Source organism: Sapajus apella, unplaced genomic scaffold (genome assembly GCF_009761245.1).
Source record: "Sapajus apella isolate SASKATOON/1434 unplaced genomic scaffold, GSC_monkey_1.0 scaffold34, whole genome shotgun sequence".
Taxonomy (NCBI): Eukaryota; Metazoa; Chordata; class Mammalia; order Primates; family Cebidae; genus Sapajus; species Sapajus apella.
Window position 1 is genome coordinate 20,707,900 of NW_022436974.1, and position 26,133 is coordinate 20,734,032.

Genomic DNA, 26,133 nt, shown 5'->3' on the forward strand with positions numbered 1-26,133 from the left:
CAAATCAATCTAGAAGAAGTGAAGCAAGTTGGTTAATATTTTAGAAAGAAAAAAATGGCTTTACATGTCTGGGGCTTAATTGTTGTGATTTTGACCCATTTAGAAATTAGTTAACATTTGTTTCAGGCCTCTGACTTCATGTATTATTTATTTTCATCTTGGCATTGCTTAAGCCTCTTCATGTGCAAAATGCTTATAACGTGAGAATCTTTTTCTAAATATTGCACTTAAATAATAGCATTATGAATCTGAAAATTTAATGCCCAAAGTGTATTCTCCACACACATACACACACATGGATATTATTTCAGGCCACACTGCTTTGGGGTACATTTTAGCTCTCCTTGGCAAAGTTTCTAGATGTTACAGTCAGCATTACAGAGCAATTTCTTTGTAAGAGTTTTATGTTGCAAAGTGTGTCAGAAGTTAATCAAAGGATAACAATGCAAAAGTCTGTGCATATGGCTTCCTGGAGACTGGGGCCAGCCCATACTGTCAGTCACTGTCAACACTGTATCACACAGGGGCGTATAGTACCTTTTTTACTCTCCTGTGAGAAAATGTTTCCAACCACAAAGGTCACTGCCTTTATGGAATAAATCTATTAGCCTATTGTTGTGGTATGAATCCCAAGGAGAAGACATCTCATCAGCTGCCTGGCTCAGATGCATGGTCTCTGCAGCTTCTTACAGTACAGGGTCAAGCCCTGCAGCTTGCCTCTGACTGTCAGCATCAGTGTAGGCCCTTCGTATCATAATCTCTGCATCCTGGTGAATAATCACTTATGCCTGGCCTTGAAAATGACTATCCCATTACTTGTTCCGTGTAATCATGGGAGAGGAGTGCTTTTGGAATCATTACACGAGCTACACCTTCCAACCAGCCTGGGCGTCCTCAGAGCTTAGATAGGGAAAGGTAATCTGTGAGAATGTTCCATCATGCCAGTGCTATAAGAAGAGGGTGATTTTGAAGCTGCTTACAGAAGAAAGGCTTAGAGACTCTTATGTATTTCTGAAATGGATACTACCTTCTAATCACCTATTTTTTGTTGTTGTTCTTGACACCCATTTGAAGTTGAACAAAAACCAGTGTATAAATGAGGCCTGACAGCTGTTTCCCAGATGCACAGAAATAACCATTGCAGCTGTCTAAAACTAGGCCATTTGCATTTGCATCAGTTTGGATTAAATCTTTCATTAATTTGGGTCATCATTTATGTACAAAGCTCATAGAACAAAGAATATGCATGTCCAATGTAGCCTTTTTAAAAAATCTTCAAGCACAAGCATAGAAATTCCAGGGATTCTATTCACCAGGTAAAATGCAGACTTGTTGAAGGTGATTTTTATTACACAGACGTCAACTAAAAATCTGCTACATTCACAGAACAGTTTTTCTGTATGCTAAAAATCTACTCATCTTTCCAACTTTATTGTAACCTTCTCCATGAATCTGTCTTCAGTTCCTGAAGTTAAAATTAATTGATATCGTCCCTCAGGAATTTGTAACCAAACTCATAGATACTGGGATTTGATGTTCTGTTTTCCTAGTAATGCTCACTGAAGTAAATGCTGAACAAATGCTAATAGTATCTGAATGCCAATAAGAAGCAAGGAAGGGAGAAAGCCATGCCGGCAGGCACATTTGTATTAACTCAAAACAGATAGTTTTGATACAAATATTTATATAATATTGTATAATTCAGAAGCACTTTCACTTTTTTTTTTTTTTTTTTTTGCGAGGGGGATGGAGTCTTGCTTAGTCCCCCAGGCTGGAGTGCGGTGGCATGATCTCGGCTCACTGCAACCACCATCTCCCAGGTTCAAGCAATTCTCCCATCTCAACCTCCTGAGTAGCTGAGATTACAGACATCCACCATCATGCCTAGCTAATTTTTGTATTTTGTTAGAGGTGAAGTTTCCCCATGTTGGCCAGGCTGGTCTTGAACTCCTGACCTTAGGTGATCCTCCTGCCTTGGCCTACCAAAGTGCTAAGATTACAGGCGTGAGCTACTGCTCCTAGCCTCCTCTTAAATGTAAGTTCCAGTTTTACATCATTTCTTTGCTCATGCATATGAAATAGGCGATTAGAAGCAGCCAGGTCAAAAATGGAATGCTTTGCTGCTTGGGCATTTTTCCCCCAGATACTCCAAATCAGCAGTCGGCTTTTGGCATCAGGGACTGGTTTTGTGGATGACAATTTTTCCATGTACTGGGGGTGGGTGATTCAAGCACATTATGTTTATTGTGTACTTTATTTCCATTATTATAACATTATAAGAGACAATGAAATAATTATACAACGTACCATAATGTAGAATCAGTGGGATCCCTGAATTAGTTTTCTTGCAGCTAGATAGTCCCATCCATGGGCAATGGGAGACAGTGACAGATCATCGGGCATTAGATTCTCATAAGTAGCATACAACCTAGATCCCTCATAGGCACAGTTCACATTAGGGTTCATGCTCCTATCAGAATTGAATGCCACTGCTGATCTGACAGGAGGCCCAGCTCAGGCAGTAATGTGAGCCATGGGAAGTGGCTGTAAATACAGGTAAAGCTTCACTTGCTTGCCTGTTGCCTACCTCCTACTGTATAGCCTGTTTCTTAACAGGCCACAGACTGATGCTTGTCTGTGGCTCACTGGTTGTGGACTCCTGCTCTACATTATTACTCTCAGGTTCCAAGTTTTACAGATCCGTAGAGCCGGAGCATAATCCAATGAAGCTCTTTTTCAAATGTGACCTTTGCTCCAGTTCCCAATAAGTTTCTCATCTCCATCTGAGACCTCCTCAGCCTGGCCTTCACTGACTATTAACATTCTGATTACAACCATTCAACAAATCTCTAGAAGTTCCAAAATTTCCCTCATCTTCCTGTCACCTTCTGAGTTCTCCACACTCTTCCAGCCTCTGCCCATTACCCAATTCCAAAGCTGCTTCTACATTTGTAGGTGTCTTTACAGCAATACCCAACTCCTGGTACCAATTGTCTGTATTAGTTTATTCTCACACTGCTATAAAGTAACATGGGAGATGGGATAATTTATAAAGAAAGGAGGTTTAGTTGGCTCACAGTTCTGCAGGCTGTTTAGGAATCATGGCAGCATCAGCTTCAAGGAGGCCTCAGGGAACTTATAATAGTGACAGAGGCAAAGGAGGAGCCATCACTTCACATTGTCAGAGTGGGAGGAAGAGGGAGAGTGGGAAGGTGCCACACACTTTAAAACCACCAGATTTCATGAGCACTTACTATGACAACAAAGGGATGGATAGTGTTAAACCATGAGAAACCAGCCACACGATCTAAATGCCTCCTGCCAAGCCCCACCTCCAGCACTGGGGATTATATTTCAGCATGAGATTTAGGTGGAAACAGATCAAAACCATGTCAGATGAATAATTAAAATAATATATTTAAGTCTGCTTTTTGATTACATGTGTATATGAATTGGGACCTGGAAAAGAAATTAGATGATTAATTTAATAAATTCAGGACTCACCATCAAACCTACCAATTAGTGATCAACATTTTTCATTAGGATTATTACATTAGGGTATTGAGAGAAAGCCAACCTAGATGGATCATAACTAAAATAATGTCCTTTGCAAATCCAAGAATCCCCTTTCTCTTTCTAGTGGAAGTTTCTTTGCCAATTTTTCTTTTCACGTGATCCTAATGAAGATTGATTCCTAATAGTACTGTCTCATATGTCTTAGAGCTAGCAAAGCATAAAATGTCTTCTTTGAACTGTTAAATAAAACATGGAAAAGCATTGATACTGAAGACAGAAATGTAATGTTAGGGGTGTATGTATTTGAATAAAAATGTTTGCCCTGACAACTAAAACACATATAAAAGAAATTTTTTTAGTTTGACCTTTATGAATGTGAATTTGTACCTTAATGTCTGACATTCTTGGGATATTAAAATGAAACAGTCATATTAAAGCATAGTAGTTAAAATAATTTGAAGGTATAGAGTTCTAGCATCTTAGAGGAATCACAGGGTTTTGGTGGAAAGTAGTTATACTCTTAATTATTTTATAAATAATAAAAATCACTTAAATCAGTTAATTTTGCATAAAGGAAAACCTTCTCTATATAATTTTTGAAATATGTTAGTTTTAAAACATCAGAATATTTTCAGTATTCCTTCATGCTAAGGAACTTGCTTATGCCCAAGTATATGATTACAGATTTAGGATTAGACTCATTGCTTCCATGCCAGCATGAATTTCAGTTGCTTATTAACATGTGGGTTACAACTTTGAAGAAATCAGATCATAGAAGATCTCACACATGTTGCACTTGCTATCTCACAGGCATTCTGTAATTAGACTGGATTCATTTGCCAGACCCCTCCCTGAGCTAAAGAGCTAAGGTACTGCTGTGGCTCTTTTATTAAGAAAATTGAAGTTAGAGATTAAATGACTCTTGCTTCATTTTGCCAGGTAATTTCTGAAGGCTAGACTGAACGTGGGTCTGAATTCCGTAGGGGGCGTTTGAGTCACTCCAGAACATGATTTTTTCTTATTGCCTTTTTGTTATTTTCCTGAAATAAGAAGTGGAATTCTATTATTTGAATGGAAAAAAACATACCGCATGCTTTATATTACACATCTTGCTATGTTATGTCCTATTTATTATGCTCCTATATTTCCCTTTTCCTAGATAAGTCAACATTTTCACTGGACCTATTGGACTGAAATGGCAAGACTGAATGAGGTAAGTCATTTGGGAGGCCACCGTGAACACACACTTATTCAGCGATCCTGTGGTGAACATACATTTAACCAACCTGACTTCCTCGTATGGTCAGGTTGCACCTTGTTTGGTCAGATTCTTGCAAAGATCTGAGTTTAATACGGCAAACATGCAGGTAAGTAAAGCAATTCTTATTTTGATCCTTCGGCCTCAAATTAGTGAAGTGTGGCTTGCCTATGTGTACAGAAAGTATATGGACAATTCTTTTGCATTGGTTGGGATGCTGTTGAGTAAAGGTGAGATTGTGAGAAAAGATGACTAGACTGGAATTACCACTCAAGAATTTGTCTGCTTGCTTGAGAGAAAACTTAAGGGGCTGTGATATAGTAAGACTCTACTCATTTTGGGGGACAGGTGTCACGTACTTCTTTTTAGCAAGCTGAATAGAAACAGTCTAGATACAACACATGCTTTGAAACTGATTCGGCATCAGGGCAAGTGAGAATGGATTGGTCAGGGCCAGAATAAGGTGTGGCTCTCTAGTGAGTGTTGACTTCTCTGGTGCAATATGAATTCTCAGAAGACCTTTTAGGTCGTGGCTTCTCAGTCTTATTGTTTCTGGTTTTTAAATTGCTTTCCTAGAATAAACTAAATGACTTTTCTTTGAAGCAAGAAAATGTGTAAGTAAAATCTTAAAATTATGTATGCCTGTTAATCTACTTATTCAATGTAGAGATACTTATTTGAGGAAATAATTAAAAACATTCTAAAATTTAAATACATTATTTTTCCTGTGGAATTATTTAAAATAGTAAAACCTTGGGAAGAAAGCCCACTACCTAATAATTTGGAGTTTGTTAAATAAATAATGACATAGCCACATGGTGGAATATTGTACGTCTGTTAAAAGTTACAGTTGTGAAAAAATGTTTAATGGCAATAGAAAATATAGAGGCAAAATAATCAACTAAGAATGTAGCATTCAGAATTATCTATATTGGGGCATGGTTTCAATTTGTACCCAGACATTAGATGGGGAAAAAATACAATTTGTTCTCAGAGTTCTATTCTGTAAGATACTTTTTCTCAGACAATAATGCCAATCCCATAGGAATGTTGTTTACATTTTATAAGTTGATGTGTTCAAATTAATAAACACCTGTTATGCCCAATAAACATTCATTCTGCTCATTTCTTCTCCTTCTGTCTTTACTGAACATGATTTTCTCAAGAAAACATTGCTTCCCATCCAGTCCTCCAAAGGCAAGCCCATCTCATACTGGATTCACATCCACTTGCCCATGCTTTGTGCTACCTGGGAAACCTTTTCAATATTCTTCTTCAACTTTCATGCCAACACTTCTTCTTTAGGGGTCTATCATTTCGAGTTTATGCCTTGCATTTCCTTCCTTAATTCTGTTATTCTTACGTGACCAAACTAACTCCCCTGCATTCATAGCTGACTTTGGCTTTGGTGAATTGTTATTTTCTCTGTACCAACTCTTACAGGTTTGAGGTGAGTGCAAAGAGTGAAGAGTAAGACACAAAAATGCCCAAACTTAGGAATAAGGTCCTCTATTAAGCAGAAAACATCCTGCAGTAGACAAGAGGAGCCAAAGAAAGGTGGATTTTTTTTTTCTCAGTGGCTCCAATACAGTCTCTGGGCCTTGGAGGTCTGAGAATTCCTCGTGATGCCCACTCCCACCTCTTCTCTACTGCGTAAACTTTCACATCTCCAATTATTTCAAACTTCAGCAACAAAACTAACTGTCGTATCTGCCAGCCTCTACTCTGCTTCATGTGCTTTCTTATTCATGCTGGCTTTAATGGCTTATATACAACTTCCATCTGACTTAACCCTTTGTTTCCTTATAATTTACTCAAATGCTATTCCTTAGATTCAAGCTCTACAATTTTTTAGTTGCATTTTCAGATTCCCTTACTATAATGTTAGGCCTGACTGTAACCCTTCTTCCTCTGAAATTTGTCCTCCATCTGTTTGTACTAGAAACCTTGGAAGACAAAGATGAAAACTTACTAGCTTGAAAATCAAGATATCACAGCTCTACCTCGCTCCAGAAGTAGCTGAATAACTTAAACAATGTTGAACATAAAATAATAATAATAATAATGTTCCAAGGTCCATTTGTCTGTGGAGGCTAAATGGTTTTGTATAGAGAGTATCATCTTGCTGTTCAGTGGAATTTCATCATCAAACCAAGCTCTTTCCTGCCAAATGGATTTTTATAACCCTTCCCATTACTGAAAAATGTTGACTCCATAGAGTGAACCATACAACCTGGTAGCCGGTGCCTGTAATCTTAGCTACTCAGGAGGCTGAAGCAGGAGAATTGCTTGAACCTGGGAGGCAGAGGTTGCAGTGAGCCAAGATTGTGCCACTGCTCTCCAGCCTGGGAAACACAGTGAGACTCCATCTTAAAAAAAAATCTATCTCAATGACTTCATAATAGCTAAGGATTAACAGTCTACAAATATAGAGAGACGTGAGTTTAGGAATAAGATCTTTCAGTATGGAGCATACATCCTGGGGTAGACAAGATGGGTATGGGAGAAAAAAGATTTATTTCCTCACCATATAACAAAAGACAGAGCAGCAAAAGAAAAGTATAACAAATTTATTTAATATAAATTTCATATGACATGGGGGTCTTCAGAAATTAAGACAAAATTCCCAGGGAAAACGGCAAATTTTTATAGGCAGTCATGCAGAAGTATGATTAGAGGACAAAAACTTATGGTCTAATGGTAGTAACCTGGGGAGGGGGAACTTAGCAAGGCCCATTTGTTCAGTTTCTCCTTGGCATCACTGCATGGCATTACTTCCCTCTGGATATAGGGTAGGACACCTATCATATGTCGATCTTCAGGGGAAGAAACCAGGAGAAGTCAGAGAGACCTTGATGCTTCTGCTATTTTCTTAATTTTGGAGTATCTCATCCTGAGCCCAACATGGGCAAAAGAAAAGAGAATTGCAAAGGAATGGAGTGTCACTTCTGGACAGAACAGATTTACTCTCACAGCCACAGATGGCTCAGGATTATGGCTAAGTTCTTTAATGAGAAGAAGCTCTAATTCAACATCAAAGTCTACTGGATAGGCTTCAAAGTAACCTCATGTTTTACTTACAGGCTGTTTGAGAGAGCCAACGTTCTTCATGTGAAGACAAGCAAATGAAAACGATATATACAAAATATGCCATGAAAGCAATAACACTTTCTGCCATTTATTCATCATTGTGAGGCAGTGCATTGAGCACATGGATTCTCCCATTTAATTCTACGAGAACCTCTGCAGCAGGCACCATTAGTCCCATTTTTTTATATATATGGGAAAGTCTGAGGCTTAGAGGGCTGCATTAGCCTGCCAAAAGCCCCTAAACTGGTAGCAAATTGCTTCTAGATTTGAATGCAGTGCCATTTAACTCTATATATGAGCTTTTAACCAGAAGTTTCTATTGTCTTACACATAGACTGAATATGAACCATGGAGATAGCATTTACTTGGGAGAGTTAGGGAGGGTGAGGAAGCATTAGAAGGCCTCACAGAGGTTGAAAGTCTAAAGGCTCTTAAGAAGTTGCAGGGAGCAGTAACATGAACTGTCCCCCCAATTCCTGCTCCCTCATAATCTCTATCTGTACCCCCACCCGGTCTCTTCCTATCCCCATTATTTGTTCCAAGGAGCCCATACAAATCTCTACCACTCTCTCATTGAGTAGCATGTTTATATATTGTGTTATATAGTAAATATTTCTCCCGTGAAGCCTCACAGCAACTCCTCCCTGTAAGAAAAACAGCTATGCCTTGTTTGCTGCTTGAAATGTGATTGTGTTTATTTGTTGGGATTGAAACCAATCACATAGAAAAATACCTTTTTAGGGGAGAAAGATGTCGGCTCTGCCTCGCATTCAAATACCCAGTCTTCTCTGACTCACATTGAACAACCTTGAACAAATCACTTTCTCTCTAGTTTCTTTTTTTCTGCTTGTGCTATACAGTAGCAGGGAGAGAGGCTAGCCACACCAAGTATGGTGTGATCACTCAAATATTAAAGCGTTTTATGCTCTTTGCTTCTGTTCATTCTTTCTCTCCTTTTGATCTAACAAAACTTCTTAAATTATAAATTAGGCAGTTGGAAGGGTTTTTTTTTTCTTTCTCTAAGATAAGGGGAAAATGTATGACTTCAAAATAAATGTTAGTGGAATAGTGCAGCAGACCACGTCAATATATTTCTTTGGCATATGGCACAGGATACCTTGAGGAAGATGCCACACTTTAGGTGAATTTCAAAAGAGATTTTTTTTAAATATAGTGGAACAAAACGACATCTCCAAACTGCTTTCAACAGCCTTAAGAATTAATAATCAGTTCCTTTAAGAAATCCAACTCTCAGTTTTGTCTCTTGAGGTTTTCCAGTATATCAACAGGTAAATAATTACTTTTAGATTTTAGAACTAATGAAAAGAAAATGAGTGTCAAATCAATCAGGGTGTAGTACAACGGGGAAGGTAAAGATGAAATTCTTTTCTAGGGCAGCATTTTCTGAAATACACCTGGCTAGTGATTTTGAAAAAATTTCCATATTTTTAAATTTAGTGACACGTAAGTATACAACTTCCTTCAGGAAGTCTTCCCTAGCTGCCTTGCCTCCTCAGCCTAAGTGGTCATCTTCTGTTCTCTCCTACCATGCTATGCACAGCTATATCACAGGTCCGTCACACTGAACTGTAGTCAAGCATTTGTCTCCCCAGCTAGATACTGAAGTCCTTGAGGATAGGGAGCCATGCCATTTCCTCTCATTATCTACTAGTAGAGTGTGAGGCAGAGCATAAACTCAGAACCCAGTGTTGGAAATGAACTGAATTTGGCTATGCCTCAGTGGAAATATGATTAATGATGGGGACTCTTGTCCGGGATGTTTTCCTTCAGTTTAGTAATATAAAAAGTTTAGAGGCAAATTCCAACCTATAAATAAAATGACAAATATGCAAAGAAGACCCCCCAGTATTTCTTCCCCTCCTTCAACTAAGAAATAATGCTAAAGTTTTGTAAGAACAAATTGGACCAAAACTTGTTTATGTTTGAACCAGTTGGAAATATACTGAGAGCAGGATTTTTTTTTCTTATTATATCATTCCTGAACTAGAACAAAGAAAATAATGCATACTTGGATAGTTAACAAATGCACTTAACTTTAATGGGGAAAACAAAACAAAACACAGGTAGCAACAACAAAATCCCTTAGATGGTCTTTCCATGCTGATCTTAAGCATTCCAATTTGATTCTGTGCTTTATTTTAAGCTGTAAGAGTATTGCTGTAAAATCTGCATTCCTGAAGAAATAACTGATCTATGGTGCACAAACATTATCAACAATCAGGAGAAGAAGTGACCGTAATAATGATGCTTCTTTATATTAGTATGGCACTTTACAGTTTACATACATTTTCAAATATAGTATCTGAGTTAATCCTCATCAAAATCCTATATGGTGGAAAGGCTATGCTGTTATCTTATCCCCATCTCCCAAATGGCAGAACAAATGCTGAGAGCTTTCCCGGGATCACAAATGTGTGAATATCAGCTAGCTGCAGCACTCAATAGCAAGGATAAAAGAGTAAGCCATTACTCTTCCATCTCAGGAGGGACCCTGCCAATCCCCATTATTCAGTCCAACATCATTTCTTGATACAGATAGTCAAGATTTGTATTTGACTTATATAATTTAAGGCAGCAGGTACAATTTCTGTAATTCTACAAATATTTATTGAGCATCTTTTTTTTGTTTGTTTGTTTTTTGAGACAGAGTCTTCTGTTGCCAGGCGCCAGGCTGGAGTGCAGTGGCAAGATCTCGGCTCACTGCAACCTCTGCCTCACAGTTTCAAGCAATTCTCCTCCCTCAGCCTCCCGAGTAGCTGAGACCACAGGTGTGCGGCACCACACCCAGCTAATTTTTGTATTTTTTTAGTAGAGATGGGATTTCTCCATGGTCTCAACCTCTTGACCTCATGATCCGCCCGCCTCGGCCTCTCAAAGTGCTGGGATTACAGGCGTGAGCCACTGTGCCCGGACCTATTGAGCATCTTTTATGAGGTAGGGTGCTCCCTCACTCACATTGCACTTTGTAAGTGTATAAAGCATAAAAATAAATATTATTCAATGAATTTTAATGTAATGTCAAGCATTTGGAGAAAAGTTTTCATTTAAAGTTATAAAACTCTACAGGGCCAGGATTATTATGTCCGTTTTCTGTGATTTGCCCATGGTAACAAAGGTAGAAACTATCAGAGCGGGAACTTGAAACCAGTTTTCTCCAACTCCAAAGACCATTTCCTGACATTACTTTGCCTCCCTGAAGATGAAGCAGGGGATATCTTTTATTAACAAGATACTTTTGGGGAACTTGAGTATGTCTCTGAGGCAAAATGTGCTTGAAAATAAAACACAGTTTCCAAGTAGTAGTCATTATCAGTTCACAATTGAAAGCAAGCGTGAAGAAATGCTGCAAACCAAACAGCGTCTTCTGACATAAAAGCAGTCTGCAGACGTGGTTGTTCCAATTCTCACCTGCTAAACTGTCAGGCTAACCTGATTTTTTTCTCCCTAGCTTTTGTTTCTTGGAAATTGATGTCAACTTCATTCATAGTAAAAAAAATTTGTTGTTCCATTGTATGAAGTGCCATGTTTGTGAACCTGTTCAACTGAATATGAAATGGAAGGGCTTGCTTTATGGCATCCTCGTATATTTATACAAATTATTTTTAACTCAAGATCGATTAATTGTTTCCAAAGTCATTATAATGGCAGGGTTCCTGCATCCTAAATATAAGATATGACAGTGAAAATAGTATGGGGCTTCAGGATCCAGCTGTGCTTTCTCTTTTAAGCTCTACGACCTTAACGAAGTGATTTCTTCACTCTGAACCTTGTTTAGTTTTTATTTTTTTATGTTGTTACAAAGATCAAATGGCATCTAAGGCACCATATCATTATCATCATCATTACCATTAACAAAACAATATTGGGAAAAATCCTTTGATAAAAGAAGAACAGTATTCTCTCTTAAAAAACTTTTATGAAGATTCAGAGCAATTTATCCGCCAGAAAAAATAGAAACAATGCTCAGCAAAATGAATAAACCTGTAAAAGATTTCCATACAATCATATCTTCGTTTCCTGTCTTCTCCCTGTTCCTTATTAACTAAGGGTCCACCTCATAATTCCTCTATTCCTTTACTCTCTAATGTCTTCACTCTAGCAGAGGAGGAAAGGGCAAAAGGATAAAAGGATCAGTTTTCTGTGCTTGTTGCTGTTTGGTAGGGTTCCCTGTATGATGGAATAGGGAATGGCAGACTGGGGAAGCTAGAATTTAACATGCAATTGACAAAGCCCCTCAGGATACTCACAGATAAGAAGGAAGAATCTGAAGCAGATAGATACACTGCGGCCAGGTAACTTAAAGGGCAGGGGATGGCAGACTATAGAGGGAAGATCACAGCACTGCAAGTGTGGCTGGAGCCCTCTTTCACTGTGACAGAGAATGAGAGCTTTTTAACCTCCATGGTTCTCATTTAAACAGAGAACATCTATCTCAAAGGGTAGAATGAGCATTATATGAAATGGCATGTACAAAATTGTTTTAAACGCAATAAAATCCTATGCAAATGCTTTTAGTGGCATCTGTATTCCCTTTACCTTAAACCTTTTTCAAATACAGCTTGCTAAAGCACAGACTGCTCATAATGGTTTGTCTGTACTAGAGGCTCACTACTTTCTACATGTGGTTCACAGTGCTTTGCAAGAATTAACTAACTGACTTCTTGGCAAACTCTCTTGCAGGTTCTTAACTTGCTATTTCACACTCTTTGTTAAGTATGTATTTTTTTCCACCCTAAAAAATCAGATGCAATAGTATGGAAATTTTTTAAATTTATCCGTGCATTTGTCTTTTCTATATATAGATGCATACTGAAAGTCTATTCTAAGCTGACTTCTGCAGACAAAGGAACTAGTCACTGGCAGTAGCCAGCAAGGACATTACCTGTATCGTGTCTAACTTTACATGATATACATATAAATATATATAATTTTATATCATATATAACTTTACATGATAACATTATTACACATGTGAAACCATTTTTGCATTTCCCATTGTTAACCTTCTTTTATTAGCAATATATGTTTAAAATTGGGATGACCTATCTACTTCATGGAAGTTGTGATGATTGCTTGAGATAACATGAGACATCGTTTTAACACTTCATAACAGGAATAATTGCAGAATAAGTGGAAGTGATTATGGTACAAAGGAAGTAAAAATAATTTTAACACACTGAAGCACAGTCTTTATGTCAGACCCCCTCCAAAATATTTTGGGTACCTTATAATATCTGAAAATATCATGAAATGGCATTATTGTCATTTATGGTCTTCATACCATCATCATTCTCACTACGCTATGTAATCTCTATATTCTATGATGGATTTGAGGAGCAAGGAGAAGGTTTAACTTATTCAAGTTTACTTGGCAACTAAGTGGCAGCCATAGGCTGTAACTTCACATTTATGAAATTTCCAATTCCATTTGTTCTCCATATTGATAAAGGGTTGCCTGATAACTACATCCCACAGAATTGTACCTCCCTTCTCTGGACACTTCTCTCCTTCTTACCGTGATATTAAGGGCTGGCTATATTACATACTTTTGTTAAATTTATATGGGTTTCTGGTCACTCTTATGGCATTTTAGTCTTATCTCCCTGACTTGGTCCATTCAGACAGCTTTAGCAAAAAGCCTCAGACTGTGTAATTTCTGAGCAACAGAAATGTATTGCTCACAGTCCTTGAGAGTGAGAAGTGTACAATTAAGGTGCCATCAGTTTTGGTGTCTGATGAGGGCTAGCTTTCTGCCTCATGGATGGTGTTTTCCTCAGTGGAGAGGGGACAAAAAGGGTCAAGCAAGTTTCCTAAGGCCCCTCTGTAAGGGCACTAATCCCATTCACAAAGGCTCTGCCTTCATGACCTAGTCATCTTCAAAAGGCTTCACCTATTAATAGGAGATTAGATTTCAACACATAAATTTTGGAGGAACATGGACATTTAGACCATAGCTGCCTACCCGTGGGCCTCCAAATTCTTGCTCTTTTTGCATGCAAGATATATTCATTCCAGCCTAATAATCCCCAGCTCATTTCAGCATCAACTTTAGTCTAAGTCCAAAGTTTCATCTAAATGTCGCCTAAATTAGAAATGGGTAAGACTCAAGATATGGTTTATCTGGAGGCAAATTTCTCTCCATCTGTGAGCCCATGAAATCAAACTAGTTACATGCTTCCAAACTACAGTAGTAGGATAGGCATAGTAAAGACATTTTCATTCCAGAAGGGAACAATAGGGAGGAAGAAAGGAGCAACTGGTCTTAAGTAAGTCCAAAACCCAACAGTGCATGCAACATTAAATTTGAAATCTTAAGAATGATCTTTGTTGGTTTAATATATCCTACCTTCAGGACACATTGGAGTGGGACCTGGGCGCCCAGGGTTATGGGTAGTCCCATTGCTGAGTGCAGCCTACATGGCAGCTCTCAAAGGTTGGAGTCATGCGCCCGTGGCTCCCCCATGATAGAATCACACTCTAGTGGCTCTGCCGGTCTGGGGTTTCAGGGACAGCCCTGCTAAGCTTCCATCAGGTACTGCCCAATTGGGACCTCTCTGTGATTCTACCCTTGTGTCAGTTCTCTTCCTGGGCCATTCGTATGAGGCTTCAGGCAGCTCCATCCTTTGAAATCTAGGTGAAGGCAATGACCACTCCCAGAACTATATGAACCTAGATAGCGAGCTCCACGTAGACACTGCCAAGATTTACAACCTGTGTCCTCCAGAACATTGGTCTGAGTTGCACTTGAGCCCACTTGAGCCACAGTTGAAACAACAAGGAGTGCAGCCATGAATTTCAGTGAGCAGAGTTGAAATTAATCTGCCCCAAGGCCCCAGTATTCTGGGCCTTTGACAGAGAAGGAAGTCATGAAGATCTCCGAAATAATCTGCAGTCATTTTCCCATTGTCCTGATGAATACCATCTGGCTTTCTTCTATCCATGCTAATTTCTTTATCAAATGATTGCTTGGCCACATCCTTGATGTTCTCCCCCTGAACCTGTTTTCTCCTTCTTCATAGAATGAGATTTTTTTCAAATCTTTAAGGTCTGCATTCCTTTTGATTATAAATTCTATTTTTAGTTTGTTTCTTTCTTCTTGCATTTTACTATAAGCAGACAAGAGAAGCCACGCCATACGCTCAACACTTTGCTTATGTATTTTTTCCACCACATGTAGTATTTCATCATTCAGAATTTCTACCTTCACAAAGCACTAGGACATGGACATAATTCAGCCAAGTTATTTGCCACTTGATAACAAGGATCACCTTTCCCCCAGTTTTCAATCACGTTTCCTGTTTCCATCTGAGTTGGGTTCAGAACGACCTTTACCATGTGTATTTCTACGAACATTCTGTTCGCACCCACTTGAGTAATCTCTAAGAAGAGTGAAACTTTTTCTACTGTTCTCTTCTTCTAAGCTCTCACCAAATTTGCCTTTAATGTTTTATTCACAGCAATGAGGTTTCTCTAGAATGTATCTCCAAATTATTTGAGCCTTTACCCATTACCCAGTTTCAAAGGTGCTTCTACGATTTTAGTTTATTATACCAGCACCCCGATTCTAAGTACCAATTTCTGTTTTCGTCCATTTGAGTTGCTATAATAAAACATCTTAGGCTAGGTAATTTATCAACAATAACAAAAAAAATTTCACTCACAGTTTTGGAGTGTGGAAAGCCCATTATCAAAGTGTCAGCAGTTTGATGTCTGGTGAGGGCTAGCTCTCTGCCTCATAGATGTCACCTTATAGCTGTGTTCTTCCATGGTGGAAGGGTAAAAAGGAGAAAACAAGCTCCTTCAGTCCTCTTTTCTACAGGCACTTACTTCGTTCATGAGGACTTTACCGTAAAGACCTAGTCACCTTCCAAAGCCCCCACCTCTTAGTACCAACACATTGGGGATTAGATTTCAAAAGATGAATTCTGGAGGAACACAAACATTTAGACTACTCTGGTTACGTGTTTGTTCCCTCCAAAACTATGTTGAAATTTGTTTGCCCTCTTCGTTGTTTACATAGGTGAGAGCTTTGGTAGGTGAAAGGGACATGAAGGCATCACCCTCATAGATGGAATTAATACCATTATGACAGGGCATGTTTGGTCCCCTTTGCCACTTTGCCCTTCTACATGTATCAGAATCACGTGGAAGACTTTAACATAGATTACTTGATTCCACTTCCAAATTTCTAATTCAGTAGGTTCAAGAAAGAGCCCAGGAACCAGCATTTGTAACAAGTTCTTAGGCGTTGATACCAGTGAATAAAAATATTGAGAACCACTATTACTGACCATCACCTGAGAGTGCATTTGTAAAATATAATGTGTACTTTTAAGTCAAATTTTATGAATTAGTAAGAATCTGGGGAGGCTTATTTTAATTTTGTTAAACTATGAGACTCAAATGCTGCAATAGTTACTAGATTCTCCATTTACTTGTTCATGATTGCAAATGGTTCCATTACTGAAGCTAATGATGACAGACTTGGATGTGCAGTCAAAAATGAATCTTGCCTGCAAGTTTCCAGTTTATTTACCATTTAATGACCAAGGGCAAAGACTGATTATTTCAGTTCTGTGAACGTCACTATCTTCATTAGTATCTGAACACTAGTATTATAATGTTGTTCTGAATAGTTTCATGAGCATTAAAAGAAATGATGTGTAGAAGCATGACCTGTTCACATGTGCCTGGTGCTCAGGAAATGTCCAAACCAATGGGAATCCACTCAATGCTGACATCTCTGTAGATTAAAGATCCAAGTTATTTTTCATTCCCTTTATTAGTTCAACTACCTATTAGCATGAATTTGGAATTTTAAAATGTTATTTGTAAAACTTGAGGTTCCAGCTATCTTAATTTTGAAGAATCTGCCTATGCAAGGATCTTGAATAATGCAGAAACTGGAAGACAGCAAACTGTAAGAAACTTAAGGTACTATTACATATTTCCAAGATATTACCCTTCTTTCGTAGACTTTTTTCTGCATCTTTGATATTTAGATAAATAGAAAAACAGAAATATTTCTCTTTAGTTATGTTTAAGTTCCAAAACTGAACAAGCTTACCTCATTAGAATGAACCATTTTTACGTAATAATTTAAAAATTGCTTATAAAATAGTAAAATACTAAGATACGTGCAATAATAGTATGATTATTACGAGGTGATAGCCAATGCTGTTCAAATGTAAATACAGCAACTGTAATGCCATTTTTAAAAATATTTCAACAGCATGTTCCACATCCAAAATATATTCTCATGTTTTATGAAGATTAATCATTTTCAGACACAGTGGAGACTGACATCAGCAAGATGTCAGAGGATAAGACTTTCCAGTACTCATCCTCCTATAAAAACATCAGTTTGAACAACTGTTTATACACAAAAATACCTTCAGAAGAGTTAGGAAAGCCATGTGAGAAATCGTAGTACCTGGTGGTAGCAATACCTTAGCCACCCTACCCCTCCCCTAACCCTAGGCTGCACAGCTAGGAGACAGATTCTCTCTGCTTGGGGAAAAGAAAGGGAAGTGAATACCAGATTTTGCTCTTGTTCACAATACCAGAACTGCCCCAGTAAAATCCAGCACTTGGCAGGCCCCCAAGGACTGAGACTGCAGGCTGGTACTCATAGGCTAAGCCTCTAGGCCTGTCCTCGTGACCATACAGTCCCAGACTTTTGGCCCATCCCAGGTCAGCACCCCTCAGGCAGGATGCCAGCACCCACAGCCATAGGCTTCACTTCTTCCCAGTACGAGGCCAACCCCTGTGGCCCCACTCTCCAGGCCAAACCCTGTGGTTTCATGTTCCAGGCCTGCTCCAGCTGACTGAGTGTCTGGGCTTATCTCAGTAGTCCCTGTGTGAAGCCAGCTCTCATGACCAAGGTTCCAAGTTTATTCCTATAGAGCCCATACCAAAGCCTACCCCTACAGACACAGACCCTAGGTCCAACCCAGCACCTAAGTCTGCCACTAGGTGTTGAGGCTTCAGGACAGCCCCTCTAGATAAAGACTATGGGCTTGCCATCACTGATCCAGGCTCTCTTCACACCCTTGTGGACCTAATCAATAGGTTTACCCCAGTGGATCCAGGCTTCAAATGCAACCGTCTGGACACACGTGCCAGGCCCTCCTACCTGCTGACTCAGACAACAGGCCCATCTGCTCAAGGAATCTAGCAGAAAGCTCTCCAATAAACTATACCGGATGGCCTATCCAGAATTTCTGGGCAGGCTGACTAGTGAGCGATTTCTCAGACAAGGCTAGTCTGTAAAGAATGGAGTAAGGCCAGGCATGGTGGCTTTTGCCTGTAATCCCAGCACTTTGGGAGGCTGAGACATGAAGGTCACTTGAGGTCAGGAGTTCCAGACCAGCCTGGCCAACATAGCAAAACTCCATTTCTACTAAAAATTCAAAAATTTAGCCAGGCGTGGTGGCACGTGCTTGTGGTCTCAGCTACTTAGGGGGCTGAGGGAGGAGAATTGCATAAACCTGGGAGGTGGAGGTTACAGTGAGCTGAGATTGCACCATTGCACTCCAGCCTGAGTAACAGAGTAAGACGCCATCTCAAAAAAAGAGAGTGGAATAAGTGCATCCATCTTTAAATTTGCAGACATCAATGAGGCAGTGAGAAACGTGAAAAACCAAGAAAATATAAAACAGCCAAATATCACAGTAATCATCCATTAGCTGATCTTAAAGAAATACAGTAATCCCCTCTTGTTTGCAGTTTCTCTATTTACAGTTTCAGTTACCCACAGTCAACTTTGGTCTGAAAGTATTAAATATATAATTCCAGAAATAATTCCTCAGTTTTAAATTGTGTGCCATTCAGAGTAAGGTAATGAAATATTTTGTTATTCTGCTTCTTCCTTCCCAGTATATGAATCATCCTTTTGTCCATTGTATCTATGCTGTATACACTACCTGCCCATTAATCACTTAGTAGTTGTCTCAAATATCAGACTGATTGTAATGATACTGCAATGCTTATGTTCAGGTAATCTTTATTTTCCTAAACAATGGCTTCAAAGCACAAGAGTAGTCATGCCAGCAATTTGGATATGCCAAGCAGAAGCTGTTAAGTGCATTCTTTAAGTGAAAAGATTGAAGTTCTTGACTTAGTAAAGAAAGAAAATAAATCATATGCTGAGTCTATTAAGGACTATGGTATGAACAAATATTCTATCTGTAAAACTGTAAACTGTATATTGTTATAATTATTCTATTCTGTTATTATATATTTTTTTACTATGTTAAATTTATAAATTTAAGTCTATCACAAGTATGTATATATAGGGAAAAACAGTGTACATAGGGTTTGGTACTATCCATGGTTTCAAATATTCACTCGGTGCCTTGGAATATATCCCCTATGAATAAGGGAAGACTTCTGTAAAGGTACACACAAAAAAGGAATTCAGCATACTTGTTTTAAGGAAGGTCAGCAAACTTAAGAAAATATAGGAAAAAAATTCCATGAAATCAGAAAAACAATAAATGGCCCAAATTAGAAATTTAACAGATTAAAATTATTAAAAAAAAAAAAAATCAAACTCTGGAGTTAAAAAATAAAATGAATAAAATAAAAAATTCAATAGATAACATGAATTGCAGAATTATGCAGAAAAAAATCTGTGAATTTAGACAATTTGAAAATATACAGTCAGAGGAGAAAAAGTATAAAAATAAATAATGGGAAAGCTAATGAAATTTATGAGATAGCATCAAAAGAGCAAATTTTAGAGTTACAAAAGTTCAAGAAAGGTAAGAAAGATTCAGAGGAGTAGAAATCTTGTTTTAAAAAGAGCAGAAAAGTTTTCAAATTTAGGAAAAGATATAAATAACCAGCCAGAGGAAGGTCAAAAGCCTCCTATTGATTCAATCTAAACTACACCAAGACATAATCAAATGGTCAAAAAACAAATATAGGACTCTGAAAGCAGCAAGAAGTAAAAGCAAATCACATATATGGGAATTTAAATAAGGCTGACAGTAGATTTATCAGCAGAAATGTTACAAACTCGAAGAAATTGGGATAATATATTCAAAGTGCTGAGGGAAAAAAATCTGCCCACTAGTAATACTATACCCAGTAATATTTCCATTTTTTCAGAAATCAGAGGTAGGGACTTTCTCAGAAAAAATTGAGAGAGTTCACTCCCACTAGATCTGCCTTATATGGAATGTGAAGGGAGATCATCAAGCTGAAAGAAAATAATACTAATGAGTAACATAAATACATCTGAAAATATAAAACTTACTGGTATAAGTAAATGCACAAATTCAAAATGCTCTAATACTGCAATGGCGGTGCATAAATTACATCTTTAGACACATAGACCAATGGATCATGCTAGAGAGCCCAGAAATAAACCAACACATTTATTGCCATTGATTTTTGACAAAGATGTGAAGAACACACAGTGAGAAAAGGTAGTCTCTTTTAAAAATGGTGTTGAGAAAACTGGATATTGACACGCAGCAGGATAAAATTAGATCCTTATCTCATACCACATATAAAAAATAAATTAATTAAAAATATAAATGTAAGATCAAAAGCTATAAAACTACTAGGAAAAAAATAGAAGAAAAGCTTAATGACATTGGTTCAGGCATTGATTTTTGGATATAATACCAAAAGCACTAGCAACAAAAGTGATAATAGACAAATGGAATTATATTAAACTAAAAAGTTATACAGCAAAGGAAAGTGTCTACAGAGTGAAGGTACAACCTACAGATTGGGAGAAAATATTTGCAAACTATACATCCGATAAGGAACTAATATCTAAAATATATAAGAAATTCAACCACATAAGTGAAGACAAATAACATGTTTAATAAATGGGTTAAACATCTGAATAGACATTTCTCCAAAGAAGACATATGAATGGCCAATATGTGTATTAAAAATGGTCAATATCACTAATCAGAGAAATGCAAATTAAAACCACAATGAGACATCACCTCATACCTGTTAGAATGGCTATCATCAAAAAGAAGAAAGAAAGCCAAGTGTTAGTGAGTATGTGAAAAAAAGAAATGCTTACAGCCTGTTGGTGGAAATGTAGATTAGTACATTTTTTTGCACAACGTTTTTGTAAATGTACATAAATTTGCATAATTTTTTAATAAATTAGCCATTATGTAAAACACTATAGCGTTTACTCAAAGAATTAAAAATAGAACTATTACATGATCTAGTAATCCCACTACTGGGTATGTATTCGAGGGAAATGAAATCGGTATTCCGAAGACAATTCTGAACTCCCATGTTCACTGTAGCCTTTTTCACAATAGCCAAGATACAGAATAAATATAATAGTACATCAACAGATCACTGGATAAAGGAAATGTGGCATATATGCTCAATGGAAGACTATTCAGACTTCAAAAAAAGAAATCCTGTCATTTGTGACAACATGGATGAAGCTTGAGGACATTATGTTAAGTAAAATAAGCCAGACACAGACAGATTCCACATAATCTCACTTACGTGTGGAATCAAAAAGTTTAAGTTACGGAGGCAGAAATGCAAAATTGCAGTGAAACAGGAGGAATAAGTTCAACAAATTTTTTGCTCAATGGAATAACTATAGTTCATAAGAATGTATTCTGAAAATCATTGAGACTGATTTTGTGTTCTCAATACAAAAATATGTATATGAGGTAATATGTATGTTAATTAGCTTGATTTAGAATTCAACAATGTATACATATTTCAAAACATGTCTTTCATTCTAAATATATACAATTTTTGTCAGTTATTTTTGGAAAAGACATAAGCAAAGCTAGTATTATTTTACCCATTTTACAAATGAAGAAACCTAGGCTCAGAATCACAAAAATTATTAAACGCCTGAGGCTGGGCTTACACTCCGTTAAGCGAGGCTTTCGTCCTTTCTGTTAAAAACACAATCGTGTGTGGCTATGTATGTACCTATGCAACAATCCTGCATGTTCTTCACATGTACCTCAAAACCTAAAATGCAATAAAATATATATTAAAAAAACACACACATACAGTCATGTGAATAGTGACAGTATTTTAATTCTACTACTCTTCTTTATTCCTCATATGTAATGCAGAATCAACTCAAAACAAGTACAACTCATCAAAGAAATATTATATAGTAATAATACACAGAAACCACTGTGTTTTTCCCCCTAAAACAGCAAGTGTTGTTCATGGTCTGACTCTTCTGTGAGCCTTGAATAAAGAGTTAGAATAGAAAACTAATAGCTGCCCAGTGACTATTCTCTGCCAACTACTACAAGCATAGGCTATTTTGTTTAATCCTCATATGAGATTGCTACATATTATCCTGATTTTACAGATGAGGAAATTCAGGTATAGCAGAGAAGTGCTGTGCCCAAGCAGACCTAGGGATAAGAGAAACAGTTTAGATAGGAAATTTGATTTATGTGTCCTGAAGAATAGTGCACTCTTTTCTCTGAAGCCTCCTGCCTCCTAAGGAGAAAATACATGATTTGTCAGGCTGACACTCCTTCCTTCCAAGCCCCTTCCCTTTATGTGCTAAGAAGGTCCTGCCAATCCCAGGTGCACTGAGGATCCTGTAATATTTTGCCATAAAAGATAATAGGCCTCCCTGTCCCCTTCCCTTTCTCATGAGACAAATAACATGTTGTTTCAAATATATACAAGCCCAGGGGAATTATGTATAATAAGGAAAGACAGAGAACTGAATATAAAAAGAAAATCAGACAGATTGGGTCAGAGGGCAGAATGCCTATAGATACATTCAATTAAAACTGATTAAATTTCCATGTCTTCTAAAAAGGTGGATAAGTCATTGGAGTTTTAAATGATTAAATCTAGAAAGGGCTAACCAAGGAAAAAGCTATCACTTTTAAGGATTATTGATTCACTGATCTCTAAAGGAAGAGCATTCTTGATTTTACATTCTCCAGAGAGCTTTGAGCACCTCTGCAAACCAATACTTGGATGGAATGAAGAAAAACTAGATGGGAATTGAGAATAAACTGACCACTGGGAACATTGGGTAGCCATTATCTGAGACCACTAAAACTTCAACTAAGCAGGAAGACAACCAGAGATTCTCTACTTCATATATGAATTGCCAAGCTTTTTAAATATTCTTTGGGATTTCTTTAAGGTTACTTTAACATTTTATTTTGACTTGGAAGTGTGGAATGGTGAGAAAGGCATAGCTTCGGAGTCAGACATAGGAAGATTGAAATATTTTGCTGCTACTTACCAGCCAGAAGCCAACGTTTAGACCCACATTTATATGGCTCCAATATCCATGATCTTTCCTTTGAATCATGCTGCCCCCAGTAACAGACAATTTTCAGCAAACTGTTGCGATGTCTGATATCCCATTATTGGAAAAAAATGATAGTTAAGAAAAGAAAAACTATTATTTATTGAATACCTACATGCCCAGCACTCTGCTAGGGACTTTCACATGTAGTACCTCATATAATTAACAAAATAATTCTTGTTCCGATGAACTAACATCATATAATTAATGAGCTGCCACTGGAATTCAGTTTTAGGGAGGCTTGATTTCAAAGACCAAGTTTGTTCTACCATAATGTGCAGACTTAGTTTGAATCATCTTCTCAGTTTGAATAATTTAAAAACACGCACACATAAAATTTGTAAAATAATCTATACCAATAAATCCACTAATGTTTCCTGGTGTTGTCTGTAAGCTCTTTGAAGGTAGGGAAGAGTTCTTCGTTACATCCTACAATGCACCTGTTGTACTGTGAATGCACAAGAAATATCTAACAATATCAATCATTTAGAAATCATTAATTTCTGGAGTTGTTCTGATCAATACTTCTTTGTAATTATGGTATTTTACAGTTAAAAGGTCATGAATCTTGCTGTTAAAATATTACATATATCTACATATATAATCTCCCTCAGGGAGTTGATAAATGATGAATTGGACTAGCTGGCTTCAATTTTGCCGCTTCTCCTTAATTACTTTTATTTATCTCAAGCAATGAAACTTTAAAAACAAAATTTAAACAGGCTTTTAGCAAAAGTGTAAGTCAGTGTTAGCAAGGCTTACCAATTTTCTACACCCCTCCTTATAAATGTTACAATCCCTGTCCCCTTCTTGACAAAAATTAGTACACATCCTGATGCATAGATGAGAAAGAAATAAACTCTAAGATGGATATTGAAGGATACTGCCCAAAATATTTAACTGCACAATGTGCAATGGGATACTGACTAGAAGCCTTGAAGAGAGAGAGAAAAGCGGAAGAGCCCCAGAACCAGATGGATCATCTGAATCACAGCTCCCACACCTAGGCCATGTGAGAGGAGGCTTATGTACTTTTTCCCATGGCTGACACATGCCTTTGGATTGACCAACTTGGCTTTCTTTGGCATTTTTCTCCAAGAGGGGACTTTTAGTTTAAATCTCCAAGTACCCACACAAGAACCTCCCAGTGGTACCTCTGAGCATCCTGTTCTTTCTTCCCACTTTCTTCTTCTGCATCTTCCTATTTGAGTGTCCTCCCTATTCATAGTCTTTCAGAACACAGAGGAGATAGCGATGTCCCTGGGGCTGGAGACCAAACTTAAGGCTTCCTGATCTAATTAGTTGGTTCATCTCTCTAACTGTGCCAACTATATTACTTTCTTTCACTTTCACTTTTTCTTTCTTTTTTTTTTTTTTTTTTAGACGGTCTCACTCTGTCGCCAGGCTCCAGGCTGGAGTTCAGTGTTGCAATCTTGGCTAACTGCGACCTCCGCCTCTCAGGTTCAAGCAATTATCCTGCCTCAGCCTCCCGAGTAGCTGGGACTAAAGGCTCACACCACCACGCCTTGCTAATTTTTTGTATTTTTAGTAGAGACGGGGTTTCACCATGTTGGTCAGAATGGTCTCGATCTCTTGACCTTGTGATCCGCCCGCTTCGGACTTCCAAAGTGCTGGGATTACAGGCGTGAGCCACCGCGCCCAGACTTCTTTCATTCTCTTCCTTTTCTTCTCCTCTCCTCTCCCCTCCCCTCCCCTCTTTCCTCCTCCTCCTCTCTTTTCCTTCCTCCTTTCCTCTCTCTCCCATTCTTTCCCTCCCTCCCTCACTCCCTTCCTCTTTCTTTCTTTTCTTTCTTTCTCTTTCTCTTTTTCTTTCTCTTTTTAGTTTTTTCATACATAAATAAAAGAGAAATTGTACGGAAAATTTAGAGAACTAAGACAGGATCTAGGGGTTCCAGAATAGTCTATCTTGAGTACAAATGAGTAAAACAGGATGTAAAACCTGAGATGATAGTAGATGTGCAGTGTTTTCTTTTTCTTAGTTTTGAACGTAGCAGAATTATGTAGGTTTTATACTGCTGTAAAACACAACAGAATCCTCGGCATATGCATCATATATTGGGTAGTTTAACATGCTGTGCTGCGTATGTACCTGTGCCTGCTCCGCTACTACATCAAATATGTTAGATAAAGCAAAAGGGCTATTAACTGGTGGGGGGGGAGTTTTTAAAAGGGATGCATATGATTCCCCCAAAATGATGATAGACCATATATTTTGGATAAAATAATATGCAAAATTCAAAAGTTGCAAGCACATCATTCAATAAGCAGATGTAGAGATCAATTAGTTCTAAATTCCTTTTTTCTTAAGTCTTTGTGACAGAATACATGGATTTCCTCACAGAAAATAAAAAATGTTATATACCTATGGAGAGTGAGAGACAGAATGTGAGTGAGGATGATGCCTGAATGAGAAGATGTAGGAAAAAAACAGAGGGCATGAAGGCATCTTGGGAGGTAGTTGTGTGGGGGATTGAGGAGTTAATCTAAAGGTTACATTTTGGAGAAAAATGCTGAAGAAAGCCAAGTTAGTTAGTCCAAAATCATGTGTCAGTATTGGGAAAGAGAAGCATAGGCCTCATCTCCCAAGATTTAAGTGTGGGAGCTGTGATGCAGATGATCCATCTGGTTCTGGGACCTGTCCCCTTATCCACCCCTCTTCAGGGGTTTCTAGGTCATCTGTGCATGGGCTTAATACTGGGAAGGGAATTAATTGATATCCATTGAATGAAAAGAAAGGAAGAGAAGGAGGGGAGGAGAACAGAGACAAAGAGCAGAATCAAAGAACCAATAGGAAACATCTTCCAGGAAGAATCCGTTAGATGCATCTTGTATTCTGTGGACTACTGTGCAACTGTAGACATAGTGCTGAATATGCATTATGCTTTAGCTTGAAAAGATGTTCATGATGTGATAAATGAAA

The 26,133-nt window shown here is 37.9% G+C and overlaps 1 protein-coding gene across 1 annotated transcript in view; it reads left to right on the forward strand.

The window, feature by feature from the left end:
• Nucleotides 1-26,133, forward strand: part of TENM4 (teneurin transmembrane protein 4) — a 3,057,282-nt gene that overhangs the window by 1,126,494 nt on the left and 1,904,655 nt on the right. Inside the window, exon 4 of the mRNA XM_032296006.1 lies at nt 4,676-4,729. The gene's annotated coding sequence lies outside the window, so the exon portion shown is untranslated. The remainder of the gene's footprint in view (nt 1-4,675; nt 4,730-26,133) is intronic.